We start from the raw sequence: 7585 nt of genomic DNA on the forward strand, positions 1-7585 counted from the left end.
TTGTACACTTAGTTAAAGTTAATTATAGTGCGATATAGTTTGTGTAATTAATGTAAATTTTTCAGTGGTAAGTGTATCTGAATTATTTTGACTTTAAAATGAGAATTATAAAATGATATGTACTAAAAGTTAAATGTTTATACCCTTTGAAATCTTTAAATTTTAAGAAAACAAAACGATTTTTTTGCAACTGGAATGGTTAATATTTTGCATTCGTTTAAGCAAATCTATCCCTATAGATACATGCAATCCTAATCCAATCAATCAATAATATAAATAATCTTCTGTTGGCAACAATGTTACGGTAACTGAATGGCTTTTGCGCAAGAAACTATCAATTTCGTTCTCATTATTTATTACATTTTTATTGTTTGTTATGTAATTATGAACTGTTTCCTAAAAAAAAAAAAAAAAAAACAAAGAACCTAAGTCCATTATTTTATTGTAATACTATTCAATCATTCACTTATACTGTATTATCTATTCTGTAAGTGTATGTAATTAATGTGTGGTTTGTATTCAAGAAATTCTTACACGTCTTCCTAAGACTTTTGACTGGATGGTAAATACAGATTACTTTTTCGTAATCCTTATAAAATCAAAAGAAAATTTCTATAAAAATGTATTAAGAGCAAACTGTTATATTTACTGTATATTTTGCACGAAACTTCATTTCTATATAACCAACACTGAGTTCGATGATGATGCATTACCTCTCTGGTTTTTGATTTAGCGTTAGTGAACATATTTACATTGGTGTTATGGTAAAAATGATGACAACGAAAAAATCTCACAATAAATCAATCTTTATCTGTTATACGAGTTGTAGTCACCCAACCTATACGGATCTTTATTTATTTAATTATGATACACATTATCTTAAATTAAAATCTCTTATTTAATGTTGATAACAAATCCGAATTGTCCTATAATTTACCAATTGTAGAGTTTTATTTTCGAAGATATAATAAAAAAATAAATACTTGAATAACTAATCTTTATAGATTCCCTCGTACATGTCAGCATTGCCAGCCGTTATTCTTCTACACTCTAATTTTTTATATAAATTTCGATTCTATAATATAGTTGAAGTACTAACTTTTAACTTCAACCATAAAAAGTTGAAGGCTAAAACTTGAAGTATCTTATATTCTTAAAAAAACAAACGTTTGTTCAAATGAAGAAAGTTTCCTCTTCTCATCGACATTAGTGAATATACTAAACTTGGTGTTATTATTTAAATTAAAATAATAATAAGAAGAAACTCAGACAAGTCTAAATAATGACACGGGTAATGTTAATATGTTTGGTAGAACCGGTTGCCGCACAGTCTACCAGATGCGGGGATTTGGCTCTGAGTACGAGGTAGCGTAATTCCAAATTCCGTCTGTGACCGTAACACATTTATCAGTACCATTGTAACGACTGTGAACAGTACCGACTCTTTCCTTTCCTATATTTGATAATAAACTCACAAACGACGCGCCCAGTGGCCCATGAAGACGAGGTGAATAAGTTTTACAAGAAAATCAACATCTACTTTAAAAAATAGTATTTTCAGTCGATATTCTTTCAGTAGGCTTAAAGAGTAAGTTTATAATTTTGTATTAAAGTAATTTAACGAGATATGAAACTATAATTGCCTTCAATTATATTAATCTCTCGCTTTTAAAATTATATTTAGATTAGTTTATTTAAAACGGTGATAACACCAAATAAATTATTTATTTGGGCTACTACGGTCTGTATATCTAGTATTTATAAGCATTTCTCGTTATTACATTCACATATAAGCGGTAGTCGACAAATATGTGGTATTCTTTTGGTTCTTGGCAAGCGAAAAATATTTCGTAGTACTAAATTCAAAATTGGAGGAAGAAAATTACCTTATAGGAATTCATCTGTTGTAATATTTCTTCAATTGTGTAAAACTTGAAACAGGTAAATAAATTGTGCTAAACCTATAGACAAGTACAGATATTATAGTTTATTTAAAAAAATTATGATTACAATTTCAATATTCGTTGTAGGATTACAACTATACAGAAATTCTAGGTTGTCAATAATAAAGATGTATTGTAGCTATCACGTCTAGCAGGTGTAGGGAAAGAGATAAGAGAAAGTAGAAGTCCTTACCGCTATTAAGTTGGCACTTTCTGTATTCTTGACACTCTGCAATCTCCACAACGTGCTTTACTTTAAATCTATTTTCGACTTACGGATATTGTCAAAGAAAGCGTTTATACCACTTATTTTATTACTGTGTTTATTTAATATTAAACACCTAGCTAATGTTAGGTTTAATTTTATAACATATAAAACTAAATGCAATAAATTTTTTAACAAACGGCTTTTCGGTAATTTCTAAGAGAACATTATTAAAGAAAAATATAAAAACCTTTTCCCCTCACTTGGTGGGGTCCCCGTACTGATTCATGTTCCGTGTATAACTCACTTATTACTCATTTTCTAATCTTCGAAATATCCACTATTTATAAAGTGCAGTGGTTAAATTGATCTTATGGTTTAAAAATGTAAGGTATTAAAAGGATCATGGTTTGCTGCTTATCATAACTTTTGGGGTAGTGTAATTTCTTTGGGTTATTCACAATAGTTATACATTAAAACTTGATATAGCAGGAAATATATATTGGAGGGATTTACATCTGATATTTAAATATATAAATGTGGTGTCTGCTCGTGTTTGTGGTCAGAATTGATTGCCAATTCAGTACGGGAGGTCAGACTGATAGCAGCAATATATCTCATTTCACATGTTGACATCAAACCACAAATCCAATCTTCCAGTAGGTGCAAATGGAACCTGCAGACAAGTTAGTGATAGTGTTTTGATTAAAATTACTTGTGCAAAACGGTGTGCTAGTTTCTGTGTTAAATAGTTCTTATAGAAATAAAAAGTTGAAAATGCACTAACTTTTGCTAATACAACCAACTAGGTTGGTAGTTGCAGTTTTTATTTTCTTGATATGACGTTTTCCTAAACAAATAATCCAAACTAGACTCCATAATAATCTAAACAGAAGTAACCATTTTAAATGTAACTGACTGTACGATAAATTTATAGTCTGTCTTCTAAATAATATGTACTAAGCTCTTCTTCACATTCATCACGGTCAACCTTTGTTTCTTAATACCTTTTACTTATATAACCCCACTTTCTAATTAAAAATCCCTTCGAGTTGTAACGATGTTCGTTAATTGGTAACCACAAATTAGCAATATTAAAAACCTAATTTTGTATTATTCTAGATTGTTTTACATTCTAAATTACTACACATTATTTTAGACCTGATTAGACGAGTGATCAAGCTTGATTTTTCTTTCCAAATTATAATTTCTACCTAAATGATTTCAACGTATCAATTCTGTAATTATGTTGGAATATTATTTACAAAATTTACTGATAAAAGTATATTTTAAGATTGGGGAAAATTTAAGGTCTACATATAAAGTCTTTCATGAAATATTTTGCTATATGACATCTTCAGTTTATTTTATTACAGTGCATTTCGTATCAGTGTACCAAAGACCACCTAAATTTTGTACTCTTCTTAACCTCGTTCCCCTTCCAGTATGGTATGTGCAGTTGTGTAATATGTTTGAATACATTTGCGATGTTTTGGATCTCGATTTATGAAGTCCATTATGTGCGGGTGTATCCCAAAAGTGGTCACGAATCACAAATGTCAAGCAGATTGATACCTATTCACTTTAAGCTACAGTTTCAATAAAACATTTGAAAAGCAAAACTACTTCATCTGTATAGTTTTGGATGTACTATTAACCGCTCGAAACTTAATGAAGAAGAGTATCCAAAATGACATATTTTGGACAAGTGGTGATAAAAAAAGTTCACGTGGGCTGCTCTTCATTGTTTTTATTTCAATTTCAGCAACTGCCTTTTTGAAGTTTTAATGACTTAACTACCAAATCTTTAACTAACCCTCCGAGCCCGGATTTATTGTTTTGATTTAGTCTCTCTCTCATTCAGGTAGGCTGAATGGCAAGTCTTCATCTTGACTTTTCGCTTAAATGAGTTGCAACCAATATGTGTTGAACTGTATTCAAACAACCCGAGATATCTGTGGCCAAAGCCATTAGTTCAAAGGACTGAGATTGTTATTTGAAGCTTTATTAAAGAGGCAGACGACATTGTATAATAATACCTAGGATAGTTTCATTGTGTCAATCGAAAAAGAAAAGTGAAATACATAAGGAAAGCACTTGTCTGATCTGATGGATGTGAGATAGAGCTACCTTATAGTTAGAAGAAAATCCACTTGAATAAAACTAATCAATTTTACCAACTGATTAAAACTATGTTTTGAGGATAAAGTGTCTTACTATTACACAATTAATTTGTGTGCAACCTTTATGTAGATGAGACACTTCTCATAAAGACGGACAACCAATGTGTTTTGAAGAAATTATTCTATCTTCAACAACACATTCTGTAGCCACAAATATTCTGCTTTAGCAGACAGATCTTGCTTTTATTTGGTCTAATTATTTTACACGGATTTCTAAACTTGTTATTTCCACCGAAAAACAATGTGATAGAAAGGTTATGACACAGAGATCAGAGAAGGGCTCTCGGTCAAGAATATGAAGTCAATTACCAATGTCTGAGATACTTCTATAAACTATAAACAGTTTAAAGTTGTGTATAAATAATTTAAATACATGTTTAATTCATTTTCAACTTTATTTTTTCATGACAAGGTCTTTGTTGAAGAGATACCGGTTCCCCATATAGTCCAAGATCCTAGAGCTAATTTACACAGTAAAATCAAACAATCTGGAGTTTTATTTAAATTAATACAAGAATTTAACCCTTGAAAATCGATCATCTGGGACTTTAGCTTTGATGGAGATCAAATTAAGAGGTTATAAAATGGTTTAAAATGTTAAAATATTTTGCTAATCTAATATTTTTATTAGCTTGAAACACGAGGAACGAAAATAAATATTGAATTAGCGCCAGCTAATCATATAAAATCTTATTCCTGTTACTAGCTGAAAATAGCGATTTTAAATCTGATTTTAAGTTGCCTTTTGACGTGTCCATCCAATGTGTTTTGAAGAAATTATTCTATCTTCAACAACACATTCTGTAGCCACAAATATTCTGCTTTAGCAGACAGATCTTGCTTTTATTTGGTCTAATTATTTTACACGGATTTCTAAACTTGTTATTTCCACCGTAAAACAATGTGATAGAAAGGTTATGACACAGAGATCAGAGAAAGGCTCTCGGTCAAGAATATGAAGTCAATTACCAATGTCTGAGATACTTCTATAAACTATAAACAGTTTAAAGTTGAGTATAAATAATTTAAATACATGTTTAATTCATTTTCAACTTTATTTTTTCATGACAAGGTCTTTGTTGAAGAGATACTGGTTCCCCATATAGTCCAAGATCCTAGAGCTAATTTACACAGTAAAATCAAACAATCTGGTGTTTTATTTAAATTAATACAAGAATTTAACCCTTGAAAATCGATCATCTGGGACTTTAGCTTTGATGGAGATCAAATTAAGAGGTTATAAAAAGGTTTAAAATGTTAAAATATTTTGCTAATCTAATATTTTTATTAGCTTGAAACACGAGGAACGAAAATAAATATTGAATTAGCGCCAGCTAATCATATAAAATCTTATTCCTGTTATTAGCTGAAAATAGCGATTTTAAATCTGATTTTAAGTTGCCTTTTGACGTGTCCAAAACCAATATAAATAATATTAATGTGTCTGATGACTTGTTTTATGTACTATACCAAGCGAGAACAATATATTTTTGCAACAGTTATCTATTGATATTTTTAAGACTATCATTTCAACCTGCATCAAATATAGCTCAAGTGACTGTTCCTGATTTAAAAAAAATCCTCCTTCAATTTCATAAAAAACGTGGCTGGGTGCTTATACAGTGTTAATTAGCTCTCAGCCTCTGAACTAAAAGCCATAGGCGGTTTTGTTTTTTTGTTATTCATTATAACAAAATAATGATTTCAAAATATCATTTAATTTCACAAATGCCCTACAAGATTGGATTCGATATATTACATAAATGTTTTCAGTTAATAGTTTTTCTACAGTACTCAAGCATATACGTACCATGCTCTGATTTTTTGGTTAGAGAAATACAGTCATAATTGTGTATTTTGACATAGTTGGAGTTCATCTTAAAATTCTATTTTTAAGGAAAGACAGAATCCATCTGATAAGAAGGAATGCTTCTAATAAGGGAACAACTTCTAATAATACCTCCTGTTATTTCACCATTTGTACTGCCGGAGCAGAAGGAAAAAGCAATAGAAGGATTTCTGAAATAGTTTCAAGCCGCTTTAACAAAGAAACAGATCACGTAATCGCATTTGCTTGTACAATAAGTTACGAGTATTTATTATAAAAATACATAATTTTCCCTTTACTACAACGAAAGATTTAATATGCATTATTAAAAGAAAAATAAATATTTTTAAAACAATATAAATTTATACAATATTATAAAGACATATACCTAAAAATAATTTACTTTTACCGCACTATTATTGCTTTTAAAATAAATAAGGATACATTTGTATTTAAAGAAACAATTTCATTAACGCTTTTCTGCCGAATAGAATTACTTAAATAACATCAATTTAATTGAAAAATACACGCTATTATACTGTACGTTATGGGTTAAAACCAATATGCTTGCGACACTTTCATACTCAATAAGTAATATATACTTTTCTAACTCAGTCCGATATGAGAACAAAGAATTTATTAGATATATCTGTAATTTCAAGTAGATTTGCTGATTTAAGTTGAGTAAACTGAATGTGTAATGCGAGATGCCATAATCTCGTACATATCACCAAACATAGGTTTAGACTAACCTCATATTTATGTTGAATAAACACTAGTATACGTTGACTTTGCTTTAGTTACGAACTTAATTTAATTAACTTCATACGAATATAGACTACTTAATCCATATTATAGTATACAGTTATTTTTGACCAGAGATATGAAACAGTTAATAAGATGGGGTAAACTCTTAATTTAGTTAACTTTATATCGATGTGCTATCTTGGGATGTACAATTTCATTTAATATAATGTTATTAGTAACTGATACTAAAGTATACTATCAGAGCACGGAATCACAAACAAGCACTGTATAAAAACAAATTACAAGATAATAATACAGAAATACTGAGAAGAAGAAGGCCAATCAGGTAAAATAAACATTGTAGATATTATAAGAGATAAAAGAAGTTTAATGTTTCGAAATTCACATGAGAACGAATTAAAAAATAAAGAAAGAAATTTACATATAGCTTCGGTAAAACTATTTGAGTAAACAAGTAACTCACTTGAGAATTCCTGCAGTACTTTCTTCTTGTCAATGAGGAATTTAACTTTTAATGAGTAGTGAAATGAACGTTTCTCGAATTCCACAATATCATTTATTAAAAACAATGGCAGAAATATTAATAAAAATATCAAGGACAATATACGTAAATAAATGAACATTAAATAAACAAGAAGTATAACAATACGTAAGTATG

This window comes from Homalodisca vitripennis, chromosome 2 (genome assembly GCF_021130785.1).
Source record: "Homalodisca vitripennis isolate AUS2020 chromosome 2, UT_GWSS_2.1, whole genome shotgun sequence".
In the NCBI taxonomy this organism is placed as follows: domain Eukaryota; kingdom Metazoa; phylum Arthropoda; class Insecta; order Hemiptera; family Cicadellidae; genus Homalodisca; species Homalodisca vitripennis.